The sequence below is a fragment of the Mytilus galloprovincialis genome, chromosome 6 (genome assembly GCF_965363235.1).
Source record: "Mytilus galloprovincialis chromosome 6, xbMytGall1.hap1.1, whole genome shotgun sequence".
In the NCBI taxonomy this organism is placed as follows: Eukaryota; Metazoa; Mollusca; class Bivalvia; order Mytilida; family Mytilidae; genus Mytilus; species Mytilus galloprovincialis.
In genome coordinates, this window is record NC_134843.1 from 80832437 (window position 1) to 80850350 (window position 17914).

The 17914-nt window shown below is 35.4% G+C and overlaps 1 long non-coding RNA gene across 1 annotated transcript; it reads left to right on the forward strand.

Moving 5' to 3' along the window:
- The first annotated feature begins 1727 nt into the window (after positions 1-1727).
- Positions 1728-13434, forward strand: LOC143080472 (uncharacterized). The gene is made up of 4 exons (XR_012979722.1): positions 1728-2974; positions 3350-5776; positions 6011-12101; positions 12400-13434. It is a non-coding gene; the product is annotated as an uncharacterized LOC143080472 (long non-coding RNA).
- Positions 13435-17914: the final 4480 nt, after the last annotated feature.

Below are 17914 nucleotides of genomic sequence, written 5' to 3' on the forward strand. Positions count from 1 at the left end.
TAAGCCACGGGGGGGTCTCTTCCTATATAAAGGTATATACATATGTGCCGCTGGAATGGGTCCCTTTTTTGATCCGTCAAATATATCAATGGGGTGCAATTTCACCGAGGAAATATATCAATAGGTAGTAATTGACCGATTGTGATATATCTAATGACTATTTGAGCTGATAAATATATGAATGGGTTATGATTTCGCTGTGAAATATATGTATAGGTAGGGATTTCACAATTATTCAATATATGAATGGGGGGTGTTTTTAAAATCCCAGCTGCACACCTGTACCCAAAATCCCATGTTGAGACCCCCCCCCCCCCCCCGTGATCTAAGCTCAAAAGATCTAAATATAAATTTACCTAAATTACACAACTCTTTTACATTGTTAGTACTCATCGGTTTAATAAATTTGTACACTCGACGTTTTTTTCCAATAAAATGGTTTAATATAAATTGTTCTAAAACCGTGGACATTTGAGGATGAAATGAAACTCATCCTCTATATCATTTTTACAAAAAGTACATGTTCTATTATTTCTTGTTATACCATAAAATCTTACATTTTCTATAGCTAAGTTGTGGCTGCTTAATCTTATTTTTGTTACCCATTTTTTGTAAACATTTGGAATCGGTTTGCATAAAATAAAAATTATCTACAATATATTTATAATAAGATCATTTTGGAGAAATATGCAACTGAGCATCATGTTCTTGTTTTAGACAATCGTACAAACGTTGCTTTATGACAGCAAAATATACATCAGACAAGTCACAAATAAGGTTTTGGCTATACCATACATCACCTAAACCAATAAGAAAAAGTTCATTCCTAGGCTTATAAAATACAACCAGATACACTTATTATTTGGACAACTCTCTAATTCACAATATAAGTAGTTATAACACTTTTTCAATATACAGTTAGAAGTATTTAGCAATTTAAACCAATATAATACAAAATAAACTATTAAAAAACTCTTGAGTCTGAGTCTTGAGTTTAACTTAATGTTTGTGAAAAAAATCCCCTCTGCTCTTAATATCTTTACAAATATTCTTTTGAAAATACTTTAAACACAGGTCTTAAATAAAAAAAGTAATTTAATATAGGTTAAAATATGAAAGAAATATTTTCAAATATAAATACACAATTAAAAAAAAGGGGGGGGGGGTCCACTAGTACTCCACAAACACCTGTGTAAAAAACATGACCATCCCTTCTGTAGGACTCTGTATGATAATAACTCTACAAAAACAATAAATAAAGTTCATGTTACCAATTTTCATCAATGACAAATTGTCAATTTTGATTTTTTCATTTGATTACGGACAAATTTTGAATTTTCCACGGTGTTCATTATTTTTGTCAATAAACTTTTTTTTTATAATAATCTTTATTTGTCATATAAGTAACATTATACTTGTGACATAAACAAATTCATAATCATTGCCGTGTCTAAATTTAGGTTGTGACGCATACGCTTGGAACTAGTCTCAACTAGAACATTCCAATCTATTGTGACGTAGACTGAGTAGATTTATAATTTTACAAGATAAATGCGAGCAAAAAAATAGTACATTATATTATCTTTTCATAAATTCTCAATACTGACCAAAACATGTGATATCTATAATTATAATTAAGGTTATAAATCAAATTAAAACCTAAAGTACTGAATTGACGCATATGAATAGAATTTTCAAAATATTTCTTAATTTTGTCATGTGTTTATGACGTAGGTGGGTATTACTTAAAAATAGTTCGATGTGTGCGTTGCCAGTGTTGCGTCTGATGAGAAGAAGACAGGACCTATGTCAAACAGATTGAAACCCTGATGTGTCGATATAACAGTTTCTGAGCTTTATTTTCATGTCTGGACACTTAATTTTGTTAAACAGAACCTTTTAATAGACTGGACGATTACCGATTTTATTCATTTTAGTTTAAATTCGAGGATATTTGATATAATAGAACAATTTTTGTCAATCCAAGATGGCGCCCACAGAAATCTCCGTAACCGAATCTTCAGTTGTGTTGAATTTACTACGTCGCGTACGATCAAAGAAAAAGACTGTAAATGGGAAAGATTTTCATTATCGGGCCAAAGCTTTATTACAATCCACGGAGATGAAATTATTATTGGATCTACAAAAACTTGGTAAAAAATTGGCAAAACGGGATGGTGAAAATGTCGGAAAAGAAATTTATGATGAGGGTAAAACAAAATCAGGTGGTAACGATGATATTTTATCTTTAAATTCGTTTTTTGAGAAGCTTTATAATTCATAATTTTTTATAATTCAAACGTTTTAATGTTTTCCCACCATACGTGTTCAAAAATTTCGCGATTTGTATTCTGTTATTATATTTTGTTTGTTATTGAATAAAATATGTTGATTATAATATACTTTGTTGCATCGTCAATTTAAATCATATATATATTATTTTATCAGCTTTCAAGCCTTCATGAAGACTGGCCAATATGTCTCAAGTTTGTGTATAGAGATGTGTATGTAGCTTTATCACCTTGCTGTCCTTCCTATTTCCACACAGTTCAAAGGAAATATGTGGAATGACATGGTCGCCATTCAAGACTATTAATGAGATAAGTTGGTCGCCAACACGATCACCCTATTTGCAGTTCACTTGCCCTGTGTATCTGTTCCACTGACCGGTGTGATACTGTCCATGTTGTGTATATAAGAAGGTTGGATTCCTGCTCTAGTTCAGAGTTTATACGTGACAATCAGTAAGATGAAGTATAAAATCTTTTTTTTTTTACTTTAAATACAAGTTAAAAGAGACGATAAATGTTGAGACTTTATTGTAAAAGTATTTACCAGGGATTTCATAAATGGATGGGCTCTATTGCTTTCCATGACAAGATGACTAGTAAACAAGGGATTGAGGGAGGAATGGATGCAGTTGACTATTAGCCTGAATGTTCAAATGAATGATAACTTGCCCTGTTAGTAAAAGGTATTCATTATGCATGTTACAGAACTCCCAATATTGTTTACATCTTGATTTTAAATATTTCAAGTTGAAACTAAATTTCCATTATAAATAATCTGTTCTATTCATTATTGATATTTTTATTTGAAAACCTAGCATAGAAAAACCCAATTTATCCCAACTGATATTAGAAGTAAATTTTTTAATAATTATTGAAAATGTATTTAAATAAATGCAACTGAAACTTTAACCAATAACTATAAAAATATAAAACTGCTGCCAAAATTTATTCTGTTGTCAAACAATACAGTACACAGGATACAGGTACATTGTATATTGTGAAAATTACTTTAAAAAAGAAATATTTCATGATTTTCCTTGTTAATATTAAAATTTCAGTATGCAGTCTTTATACTCCGAAGCGAGAAACCATACATGTTGGTAAACAAGACTGGATTTCTTTCATAGACTTGGTACCATATTTTTCTGCTGTCATGGAATCAAAGACTGGGTTTTCCTAAAGTTGAACTGTTAAGAAAATGAACAACTGATGTTGAAATAACTGGTAGTTTATTCAAGTATTAAGAATCTAGTTTGCATCATTTTATCAACTAATGAGCAGTGGTTTGTAATGTATCAGTCATTTTTTAGTATGGTCATTCATTGTTTTCATTTGACATGAAATTAATCCAATATAATGAATCTTGTTCTATTGAAAATTGTGAATTTTATGAAATTTAATCAAACAAAAAAGATTGCTTCATCCTGTTCCACTTTTAAGTTAAAATAATGCAAATTTGTGTTTGGGAAGTTTCACATGTTCAATATACAATGTATATTATGCCAAGCATGCCCTAAAAGCAATGTTTTTCAGTAAATTCCAACTTGAATGTACAATTGAAGATTTCTAAATTGTAGACCTTGATGTATGAATGTTACTTTTATTCCTTTTCATTTCCTTTGGGGAAAGGTGACTGAAACCAAGAGGAGGCCAAATAATAACCTTGCACAGCACTAAATAGTGTTGCATATCAACTCTACTTGGAAATGTTACATTTTACTGCTCCAAAGTCCATTCATACCACAGACTCTTGAATTGCAACGTTATTCCTTGCTGGGTTCCTCCGTCTTCCTCTTGATTCTTGAAAGTATTGACAAGGAAAAGTAAAAAGTGGACAACAATGCATCATCCAGTACAATACTTGTTGGCTGTCCTCAATCATTTGGTTCCTTTGAAAGAACATTTGTCTGCAGAATAAGATAAAACCTGGAAGGTAAAAGTAAGGTACATGTTGTTTGTGTGTAAATTAATTGACCAAATATTTCACTCATTTATGAAATAATATTTGTAAACATGATGCTTCAAAATTGAACATCAACATTAAAACCAAAATAATTTTAAAATTAAAAGTAAAATGTGTTATTTGTTCCAAAATGGTTAGAGTGTTTTAAATGGAGACTTAAAATAGGAAGTAAGATTGCAGAAATTCATATATTGCCTTGGCAAGATGTCAAGTTGGAGAAGTTTCAATTGATAGAAGTGAATATTTTAAAAACTTTTTTTTTGGTATATAACAAAGTATTTTGAAAAAGCTTTAAAAGTTTGTTAATTCAAATAGTATGTAAATTGCCAGAACTTCAACCTCTGTATCGCATATCCTTGTATAACCTTTGACTTGTAAATTAGCTTTTATTACAGTCCACAATGACATTCTTAAACATGTTAAAGGAATGGATGAATTGTAAGTTTGTATAAAATGGCTGAATCTTAAGATAAGACTTGATGAACTAGTGCTGTTGTTTTGAGAAGGGTGAAAAAGCTGTTGGTCATTGATGCACACTTGCTGTTGATAATAAAGGTGAAAGGCCATTGGTCAGTGATGTACACTTGCTGTTGATAACCGAAAGGTGATAGACTGTTGGTCCTAGATGTACCCTTGCTGTTGTCCTTGGTATACCCCTGCTGTCGATAACAGAAAGGTGAAAGGCTGCTGTTAAGTCTGAAAGTGATTGCCAGAATTTGATGAGTTTGTGGTTTGTAGAGATTTTGAATTTATAAACAAAATTTTGTTTATTTCTGATGTAGGATAGCCCAATATTTTTTTTTAATTTCAAATGTGAGTAAATTTACAGTTACACATGTGAAGTGAAAAAAATAAAATTTATGGCGGTCACTCTAAATCAAAAAATGATTACCATCCTGTATAAAAAAAATTAAATTCTACATTTGGTGTCGGACGGCAATCACCACTAAAAATTTGCAAAGATGGCACTGTAAAAATTTTGTAATTCACAACAATTTAAACCTTGTAATCTATTAAAATTGATGCAAATTGTAGTCACTGTCAGTGGAATATTTTACAATCTTAAAGTAACATAATCTCCAAAAAAGGTATGTGCTGAGAAAATCTTTGAAGAGCACCCTTGCCTATCATGGGTGAGCCCATTTCACGTTTCAATTCAATGTGTATTAAACCTAACTTTCAAAACACCATTGTCATATTTGCAGCATTTTATATAACTTCTTAAAAATAACTAAATCTGTGAAGAGCTCTTGTGTCTCCATTACTGTCTTTCTCTTTTCATCTGGGAGTTACCTTGTTGCAGCCATAAACTGCTTGCATCAGTATCCAGAGTATGCTTATCTAAAGGTTGAAAGCTACTGAATGACATGTCCACACTGGCCAATTAATTGTCTTCTACATTATGAAGTGCAGATGTATGTAGTCCTATCCAATATAAGCTTTTCCGCAACTCTCCTACTGGAAGTTAGAATCCCAGACTTTTCATTTGGTGCTGCTGCAATAAAGAGAACGAGAGGTGAAGGTAAATTATTGGTTTGTCTATGTTCTTTTGATGAGCCATTAGACTTGTTAAATTTGTTCAATTGAAATATTTATTTTATTGAAAAGTTTATATTTGTTATCAGGTTCAAAACACTTCAATTTATAATTAGATGCAAATTTAAGCACAAAAATGAAAAAAAGTTGATTTTTTTCTTGAAATTTCTGAAAACATTGAGGTTTCAAAAACTTGTACTGATTTTTATCCTAACAATAGGCAATAGTTGAAACAAGTGAAGTGATTGCAGTTCAGTAAAGCAAAAATGTGTGTGACCTGTTCTTGACCAATGGCCAACTACATGCTTCCACTTTCCAATCGTCTATATAGATGATTTCATGGAGACACTTGTTATTGGGTTGTGTTTTATTGTGGACACATAATTGACTTATTGAACCCCTGAAAGGCTGATCAAGGCTGTCCTGTAGAGTGAAGGCTTGAAAGTACAATACTGATAAATGGTGAAATACAAAGCTATCAAAAGCAGGTATTAGTTCAGTTTGGTGCTGTTATAAGGAGAGATCTGCAGATCCTTCATAGTATTCAACTTTACATGTATACACAAACTTAAAATTAACTGCACCAAAAATGAGTCAACTCATCTGATTAAATATACAAAACCTCTGTCTATGCTTTGCTTACAATGGTCTGAAAACACGTTAATCTCTACTATAACTACCAATGAAATGTCGGCTGTCAAATTTTTGTATAGTAGCGAGTTTCATCACGACAATTATGTAAGATCCTGAACAGTTGTAGAATGGAGAGTTTTCAAATCCTTTTAAGTAAAGCATGGACACTGGCTCTGTATTTTAAGCAGATTTTAAGTAACCAAATACAAAGAACAATCAAAAAGCAAATTATTGCACAGTTTATTCAAGGAAGATGATGATCCACACACTTGTGAGCCAATCATTGATACATTTTATTTGCTTCCCAACAATCAGTAAGTGTAATAGCATCCACACAATATATCACAAAAGTGTCATTTATTCAGTTTAGAATGAGGTTAATGTTTTCAATGTCCTGTTAATTTTGCATTAAGTACATATCTAGTAAATTAAAAGGCGAGTTTGTTTAAAAATTTTAATATTTAGTAATATTTAATAATTAGTTGCCTTCTGTGCTGTAGACATGTTTCTTTTTTAAAATCTACATTGTTTAGTCCAAATGGACTGGAAATTTAATATGTACATATCATTATGAACACATTAACATTTCATAAACTTAAAATAATATGACACTTCTGTGATAACTGCAGATACAAAGGGTTAGGATTGTGTTCAAAAGTCTCTTTCAATTTGTTGGTATGAAACTAATGCAACTGTTTCAATAACATTCCATCTTATCTAGGAAAAGAACACGTGACAATTCATAGCTTGGACATCATAAACTTGACAAGGTTTCTTTCCTCTTTAATATTTGTACAATATGACGCAGGCATTGTGATTTTCTTGGTTGTGGTAACTTTTAGGCAATTAAGTCCATTTCCGTGGTCAACTTCTACTAAGAACACCCTTCTGTGAACTTTGGGTTATATTTTTCATGAATGCGGTATTTATGTCAATGGGACTGCAATTAAATTTTCCATGAATGTGGTATCAAAGTCAATCAGACAGCAATGTTAACTGTTAAAGTGTTTATTAAATTATCTGCTTTTTCAATCTGGGAGAAGTCGTAAGGAGTTGATGCTGTTTATATTATTTATTACAATCATAGTTCCTGAATCGAGGCATAAATATTGACCTGCTTTCCACACTGATTGACCATATGCGGCAACAACAAAAATGTATACACATCTTGGGGTGGAAATGAGAAGTAAGATTGTATCCATATTTTCTATTTAACTTCAAAAGGTCCAAGTTGAAATTTGGAATACATACTTTTTTATTAAACTATTTTGAATCCTTATTTTTGGTTTTGACTACCGAAATAGGCAAACAAATATTTTGTCATCATTTGTAATGTTTGCTATAATGAGGACACAATTTTCAAGTAACATCTATCCTCTAAAAACAACCTTTATTCTTAAACTTTTTGGAAGTGAAATAAAAAAAATTATAAAGTGAGTTATTAAGTGATTTAAAAAGATAATAGGGTCATAAGCATCTACCAGGTAAAAAGTCTCTGCTGTAGAAATTCAGAATTCTACAGAAAAGAAAAAGAAAAAAAAACACTCCAGGAAATAATGAACTTTGAAAGTACACCTGAAAAAAAACCCATTGTTGTTGTACAAATAAAAGCTGACTTAACAAAAAATAACAACACAGGTGAAAGTGCAAAAAAAGTTACACTTATATATACAAAAACAAAAAATGACAACACAGCAAAACTTTCAGTACAAAATGGCGTTGATTTGGAATGGACTGATGGTTTGTTATCAATTGCAAATCAGAATTTGAAGATATTACTTGGTGATGCAATGACCAACCAACCAACAGGAACATGGAAATGGTGCAAGCAGGACAAATAACTTTGCTGAATAGGGACCAACCAGGAACAAGACAACAAACAAAAATGATGATTTGTGAAAGCATCTTAAATTCAAAACGAAAGAAGCAACACAGAAGAGGTAATTTTAAGCATAGTTTCTTTACATGCATTTGTTTGCAAATTTTAAAATTTTTGTCTCACCACAAACTCCGCTAAAGACAACTACCAATAACCTACTCAAAATATGCCAGGCTGACGATCAACCACAAACCAACTCTGAACTAGAGAACTCGAGATACCACATGGTGTTCCATCTGGAATTGCAAACAAACATACACATGGAAATGGTAGATACAGGATGGATGCCTTTGATGACTATTAACCACAACTGATGAACAAAACCTGAACAAGACAACAAACAGATAGTGTGTGATGTGTGAGGGGACTGGCCAAGACCGAATGCCAGAAGAGAATGTGGTGAAGCAAATATTTAATAATTTATAAAGGCAGCATGAATTGAAAATTTCAAAAGCAACACATAATGAGGTAATTTTAATGCATAGTTTCTTTACATGTATTTCTTTGCAAGTTGTTGAATTTTTGTCTCACCACAAACTCCTAAAGACGACTGCAAATCAACTACTCAAAAGGTGGCTGTCTGACAATCAACCACTAACCAACTCCAGGCTACAGAACTCAAGATGGTACATGGTGTTTCAACTGGTGATGCAACCAACCAACCAAACAGACACATGGAAATGGTAGATGCAAGATGGATGCCTTTGGTGACTATGAACCAACTGATGAACCACACCTGATGAACCAACCAGTAACCAGACAGCAAACAGATACACAGTGTGTGTGTGTGAGGAGGCTGTGACCAAGACCAGATTCCAGAAGAGAATGTGGTGAAGCAAAAATTTAATAATTTGTAAAGGTAGCATGAATTGAAAATTTCAAAAGCAACACATAATGAGGTAATTTTAATGCATAGTTTCTTCAAATGTATTTCTTTGCAAGTTGTTGAATTTTTGTCTCACCACAAACTCCACTAAAGACGACTGCAAATCAACTACTCAAAAGATGGCTGCCTGACAATCAACCAAACTAGAGAACTCAAAATGGTACATGGTGTTCCAACTGGTGATGCAACCCACCAACCAAACAGACACATGTAAATGGTAGATGCAGGATGGATGCCTTTGGTGACTGAACCAACTGAAGAACCACACCTGATGAACCAACCAGTAACCAGACAACAAACAGATACAGTGTGTGTGTGTGAGGGGACTGACCAAGACCAGATTCCAGAAGAGAATGTGGTGAAGCAAAACTTTAATAATTTGTAAAGGCAGCATGAATTGAAAATTTCAAAAGCAACACATAATGAGGTAATTTTAATGCATAGTTTCTTTACATGTATTTCTTTGCAAGTTGTTGAATTTTTGTCTCACCACAAACTCCTAATGACGACTGCAAATCAACTACTCAAAAGATGGCTGCCTGACAATCAACCACTAACCAACTCCAGACTACAGAACTCAAGATGGTACATGGTGTTTCAACTGGTGATGCAACCAACCAACCAAACAGACACATGGAAATGGTAGATGCAAGATGGATGCCTTTGGTGACTATGAACCAACTGATGAACCACACCTGATGAACCAACCAGTAACCAGACAACAAACAGATACAGTGTATGGTGTGAGGGGACTGTGACCAAGACCAGATTCCAGAAGAGAATGTGGTGAAGCAAAAATTTAATAATTTCTAAAGGCAGCATGAATTGAAAATTTCAAAAGCAACACAAAATGAGGTAATTTAAATGCATAGTTTCTTTACATGTATTTCTTTGCAAGTTGTCGAATTTTTGTCTCACCACAAACTCCTAAAGACAACTGCAAATCAACTACTCAAAAGATGGCTGCCTGACAATCAACCACTAACCAACTCCAGGCTACAGAACTCAAGATGGTACATGGTGTTTCAACTGGTGATGCAACCAACCAACCAAACAGACACATGGAAATGGTAGATGCAAGATGGATGCCTTTGGTGACTATGAACCAACTGATGAACCACACCTGATGAACCAACCAGTAACCAGACAACAAACAGCTACAGTGTGTGTGTGTGAGGAGACTGTGACCAAGACCAGATTCAGAAGAGAATGTGGTGAAGCAAAAATTTAATAATTTGTAAAGGTAGCATGAATTGAAAAATTCAAAAGCAACACATAATGAGGTAATTTTAATGCATAGTTTCTTTACATGTATTTCTTTGCAAGTTGTTGAATTTTTGTCTCACCACAAACTCCTAAAGACGACTGCAAATCAACTACTCAAAAGATGGCTGCCTGACAATCAACCACTAACCAACTCCAGACTACAGAAATCAAAATGGTACATGGTGTTCTAACTGGTGATGCAACCAACCAAACAGACACATGGAAATGGTAGATGCAGGATGGATGCCTTTGGTGACTATGGACCACAACTGATGAACCAACCAGGAACCAGACAATAAACAGATACAGTGTTTGATGTGTGAGGGGACTTCGACCAAGACCAGATTCCAGAAGAGAATGTGGTGAAGCAAAAATTTAATAATTTCTAAAGGCAGCATGAATTGAAAATTTCAAAAGCAACACAAAATGAGGTAATTTTAATGCATAGTTTCTTTACATGTATTTCTTTGCAAGTTGTTGAATTTTTGTCTCACCACAAACTCCACTAAATACGACTGCAAATCAACTACTCAAAAGATGGCTGCATGACGATCAACCAAACTAGAGAACTCAAAATGGTACATGGTGTTCCAACTGGTGATGCAACCCACCAACCAAACAGACACATGGAAATGGTAGATGCAGGATGGATGCCTTTGGTGATAGTGAACCAACTGATGAACCACACCTGATGAACCAACCAGTAACCAGACAACAAACAGATACAGTGTGTGTGTGTGAGGGGACTGACCAAGACCAGATTCCAGAAGAGAATGTGGTGAAGCAAAACTTTTATAATTTGTAAAGGCAGCATGAATTGAAAATTTCAAAAGCAACACAAAATGAGGTAATTTTAATGCATAGTTTCTTTACATGTATTTCTTTGCAAGTTGTTGAATTTTTGTCTCACCACAAACTCCTAAAGACGACTGCAAATCAACTACTCAAAAGGTGGCTGTCTGACAATCAACCACTAACCAACTCCAGACTACAGAACTCAAGAGGGTACATGGTGTTTCAACTGGTGATGCAACCAACCAAACAGACACAAGGAAATGGTAGATGCAGGATGGATGCCTTTGGTGACTATGAACCAACTGATGAACCACACCTGATGAACCAACCAGTAACCAGACAACAAACAGATACAGTGTGTGTGTGTGAGGGGACTGTGACCAAGACCAGATTCCAGAAGAGAATGTGGTGAAGCAAAAATTTAATAATTTGTAAAGGCAGCATGAATTGAAAATTTCAAAAGCAACACAAAATGAGGTAATTTTAATGCATAGTTTCTTTACATGTTTTTCTTTGCAAGTTGTCGAATTTTTGTCTCACCACAAAATCCACTAAAGACGACTGCAAATCAACTACTCAAAAGATGGCTGCCTGACAATCAACCACTAACCAACTCCAGACTACAGAACTCAAGATGGTACATGGTGTTTCAACTGGTGATGCAACCAACCAAACAGACACATGGAAATGGTAGATGCAAGATGGATGCCTTTGGTGACTATGAACCACACCTGATGAACCAACAAGTAACCAGACAGCAAACAGATACAGTGTGTGTGTGTGAGGAGACTGTGACCAAGACCAGATTCCAGAAGAGAATGTGGTGAAGCAAAAATTTAATAATTTGTAAAGGTAGCATGAATTCAAAATTTCTAAAGCAACACATAATGAGGTAATTTTAATGCATAGTTTCCTTACATGTATTTCTTTGCAAGTTGTTGAATTTTTGTCTCACCACAAACTCCTAAAGATGACTGCAAATCAACTTCTCAAAAGATGGCTGCCTGACAATCAACCACTAACCAACTCCAGACTACAGAAATCAAAATGGTACATGGTGTTTCAACTGGTGATGCAACCAACCAAACAGACACATGGAAATGGTAGATAATATTTGTTTTGTAAGTATGCGGGATAATAATTTCTAAAGGCAGCATGAATTGAAAATTTCAAAAGCAACACAAAATGAGGTAATTTTAATGCATAGTTTCTTTACATGTATTTCTTTGCAAGTTGTTGAATTTTTGTCTCACCACAAACTCCACTAAAGACGACTGCAAATCAACTACTCAAAAGATGGCTGCATGACGATCAACCAAACTAGAGAACTCAAAATGGTACATGGTGTTCCAACTGGTGATGCAACCCACCAACCAAACAGACACATGGAAATGGTAGATGCAGGATGGATGCCTTTGGTGATAGTGAACCAACTGATGAACCACACCTGATGAACCAACCAGTAACCAGACAACAAACAGATACAGTGTGTGTGTGTGAGGGGACTGACCAAGACCAGATTCCAGAAGAGAATGTGGTGAAGCAAAACTTTTATAATTTGTAAAGGCAGCATGAATTGAAAATTTCAAAAGCAACACAAAATGAGGTAATTTTAATGCATAGTTTCTTTACATGTATTTCTTTGCAAGTTGTTGAATTTTTGTCTCACCACAAACTCCTAAAGACGACTGCAAATCAACTACTCAAAAGATGGCTGTCTGACAATCAACCACTAACCAACTCCAGACTACAGAACTCAAGATGGTACATGGTGTTTCAACTGGTGATGCAACCAACCAACCAAACAGACACATGGAAATGGTAGATGCAAGATGGATGCCTTTGGTGAATATGGACCACAACTGATGAACCAACCAGGAACCAGACAACAAACAGATACAGTGTTTGATGTGCGAGGGGACTGTGACCAAGACCAGATTCCAGAAGAGAATGTGGTGAAGCAAAAATTTAATAATTTCTAAAGGCAGCATGAATTGAAAATTTCAAAAGCAACACAAAATGAGGTAATTTTAATGCATAGTTTCTTTACATGTATTTCTTTGCAAGTTGTTGAATTTTTGTCTCACCACAAACTCCACTAAAGACGACTGCAAATCAACTACTCAAAAGATGGCTGCATGACGATCAACCAAACTAGAGAACTCAAAATGGTACATGGTGTTCCAACTGGTGATGCAACCCACCAACCAATCAGACACATGGAAATGGTAGATGCAGGATGGATGCCTTTGGTGATAGTGAACCAACTGATGAACCACACCTGATGAACCAACCAGTAACCAGACAACAAACAGATACAGTGTGTGTGTGTGAGGGGACTGACCAAGACCAGATTCCAGAAGAGAATGTGGTGAAGCAAAACTTTGATAATTTGTAAAGGCAGCATGAATTGAAAATTTCAAAAGCAACACAAAATGAGGTAATTTTAATGCATAGTTTCTTTACATGTATTTCTTTGCAAGTTGTTGAATTTTTGTCTCACCACAAACTCCTAAAGACGACTGCAAATCAACTACTCAAAAGATGGCTGCCTGACAATCAACCACTAACCAACTCCAGACTACAGAAATCAAAATGGTACATGGTGTTTCAACTGGTGATGCAACCAACCAAACAGACACAAGGAAATGGTAGATGCAGGATGGATGCCTTTGGTGACTATGAACCAACTGATGAACCACACCTGATGAACCAACCAGTAACCAGACAACAAACAGATACAGTGTGTGTGTGTGAGGGGACTGTGACCAAGACCAGATTCCAGAAGAGAATGTGGTGAAGCAAAAATTTAATAATTTGTAAAGGCAGCATGAATTGAAAATTTCAAAAGCAACACAAAATGAGGTAATTTTAATGCATAGTTTCTTTACATGTTTTTCTTTGCAAGTTGTCGAATTTTTGTCTCACCACAAAATCCACTAAAGACGACTGCAAATCAACTACTCAAAAGATGGCTGCCTGACAATCAACCACTAACCAACTCCAGACTACAGAACTCAAGATGGTACATGGTGTTTCAACTGGTGATGCAACCAACCAACCAAACAGACACATGGAAATGGTAGATGCAAGATGGATGCCTTTGGTGACTATGAACCACACCTGATGAACCAACAAGTAACCAGACAGCAAACAGATACAGTGTGTGTGTGTGAGGAGACTGTGACCAAGACCAGATTCCAGAAGAGAATGTGGTGAAGCAAAAATTTAATAATTTGTAAAGGTAGCATGAATTCAAAATTTCTAAAGCAACACATAATGAGGTAATTTTAATGCATAGTTTCTTTACATGTATTTCTTTGCAAGTTGTTGAATTTTTGTCTCACCACAAACTCCTAAAGATGACTGCAAATCAACTTCTCAAAAGATGGCTGCCTGACAATCAACCACTAACCAACTCCAGACTACAGAAATCAAAATGGTACATGGTGTTTCAACTGGTGATGCAACCAACCAAACAGACACATGGAAATGGTAGATGCAGGATGGATGCCTTTGGTGACTATGGACCACAACTGATGAACCAACCAGGAACCAGACAACAAACAGATACAGTGTTTGATGTGCGAGGGGACTGTGACCAAGACCAGATTCCAGAAGAGAATGTGGTGAAGCAAAAATTTAATAATTTGTAAAGGTAGCATGAATTGAAAATTTCAAAAGCAACACGTAATGAGGTAATTTTAATGCATAGTTTCTTTACATGTATTTCTTTGCAAATTGTTGAATTTTTGTCTCACCACAAACTCCACTAAAGACGACTGCAAATCAACTACTCAAAAGATGGCTGACTGACGATCAACCAAACTAGAGAACTCAAAATGGTACATGGTGTTCCAACTGGTGATGCAACCCACCAACCAAACAGACACATGGAAATGGTAGATGCAGGATGGATGCCTTTGGTGACTGTGAACCAACTGATGAACCACACCTGATGAACCAACCAGTAACCAGACAACAAACAGATACAGTGTGTGTGTGTGTGAGGGGACTGACCAAGACCAGATTCAGAAGAGAATGTGGTGAAGCAAAACTTTAATAATTTCTAAAGGCAGCATGAATTGAAAATTTCAAAAGCAACACATAATGAGGTAATTTTAATGCATAGTTTCTTTACATGTATTTCTTTGCAAGTTGTTGAATTTTTGTCTCACCACAAACTCCTAATGATGACTGCAAATCAACTACTCAAAAGATGGCTGCCTGACAATCAACCACTAACCAACTCCAGACTACAGAACTCAAGATGGTACATGGTGTTTCAACTGGTGATGCAACCAACCAACCAAACAGACACATGGAAATGGTAGATGCAAGATGGATGCCTTTGGTGACTGAACCAACTGATGAACCACACCTGATGAACCAACCAGTAACCAGACAGCAAACAGATACAGTGTGTGTGTGTGTGAGGAGACTGTGACCAAGACCAGATTCCAGAATAGAATGTGGTGAAGCAAAAATTTAATAATTTGTAAAGGTGGCATGAATTGAAAATTTCAAAAGCAACACAAAATGAGGTAATTTTAATGCATAGTTTCTTTACATGTATTTCTTTGCAAGTTGTTGAATTTTTGTCTCACCACAAACTCCTCAAGACGACTGCAAATCAACTACTCAAAAGATGGCTGACTGACGATCAACCAAACTAGAGAACTCAAAATGGTACATGGTGTTCCAACTGGTGATGCAACCCACCAACCAAACAGACACATGGAAATGGTAGATGCAGGATGGATGCCTTTGGTGATAGTGAACCAACTGATGAACCACACCTGATGAACCAACCAGTAACCAGACAACAAACAGATACAGTGTGTGTGTGTGAGGGGACTGACCAAGACCAGATTCAGAAGAGAATGTGGTGAAGCAAAACTTTAATAATTTCTAAAGGCAGCATGAATTGAAAATTTCAAAAGCAACACATAATGAGGTAATTTTAATGCATAGTTTCTTTACATGTATTTCTTTGCAAGTTGTTGAATTTTTGTCTCACCACAAACTCCTAATGATGACTGCAAATCAACTACTCAAAAGATGGCTTCCTGACAATCAACCACTAACCAACTCCAGACTACAGAACTCAAGATGGTACATGGTGTTTCAACTGGTGATGCAACCAACCAACCAAACAGACACATGGAAATGGTAGATGCAAGATGGATGCCTTTGGTGACTATGAACCACACCTGATGAACCAACAAGTAACCAGACAGCAAACAGATACAGTGTGTGTGTGTGTGGAGACTGTGACCAAGACCAGATTCCAGAAGAGAATGTGGTGAAGCAAAAATTTAATAATTTGTAAAGGTAGCATGAATTCAAAATTTCTAAAGCAACACATAATGAGGTAATTTTAATGCATAGTTTCTTTACATGTATTTCTTTGCAAGTTGTTGAATTTTTGTCTCACCACAAACTCCTAAAGATGACTGCAAATCAACTTCTCAAAAGATGGCTGCCTGACAATCAACCACTAACCAACTCCAGACTACAGAAATCAAAATGGTACATGGTGTTTCAACTGGTGATGCAACCAACCAAACAGACACATGGAAATGGTAGATGCAGGATGGATGCCTTTGGTGACTATGGACCACAACTGATGAACCAACCAGGAACCAGACAACAAACAGATACAGTGTTTGATGTGCGAGGGGACTGTGACCAAGACCAGATTCCAGAAGAGAATGTGGTGAAGCAAAAATTTAATAATTTGTAAAGGTAGCATGAATTGAAAATTTCAAAAGCAACACGTAATGAGGTAATTTTAATGCATAGTTTCTTTACATGTATTTCTTTGCAAGTTGTTGAATTTTTGTCTCACCACAAACTCCACTAAAGACGACTGCAAATCAACTACTCAAAAGATGGCTGACTGACGATCAACCAAACTAGAGAACTCAAAATGGTACATGGTGTTCCAACTGGTGATGCAACCCACCAACCAAACAGACACATGGAAATGGTAGATGCAGGATGGATGCCTTTGGTGACTGTGAACCAACTGATGAACCACACCTGATGAACCAACCAGTAACCAGACAACAAACAGATACAGTGTGTGTGTGTGTGAGGGGACTGACCAAGACCAGATTCAGAAGAGAATGTGGTGAAGCAAAACTTTAATAATTTCTAAAGGCAGCATGAATTGAAAATTTCAAAAGCAACACATAATGAGGTAATTTTAATGCATAGTTTCTTTACATGTATTTCTTTGCAAGTTGTTGAATTTTTGTCTCACCACAAACTCCTAATGATGACTGCAAATCAACTACTCAAAAGATGGCTGCCTGACAATCAACCACTAACCAACTCCAGACTACAGAACTCAAGATGGTACATGGTGTTTCAACTGGTGATGCAACCAACCAACCAAACAGACACATGGAAATGGTAGATGCAAGATGGATGCCTTTGGTGACTGAACCAACTGATGAACCACACCTGATGAACCAACCAGTAACCAGACAGCAAACAGATACAGTGTGTGTGTGTGTGAGGAGACTGTGACCAAGACCAGATTCCAGAATAGAATGTGGTGAAGCAAAAATTTAATAATTTGTAAAGGTGGCATGAATTGAAAATTTCAAAAGCAACACAAAATGAGGTAATTTTAATGCATAGTTTCTTTACATGTA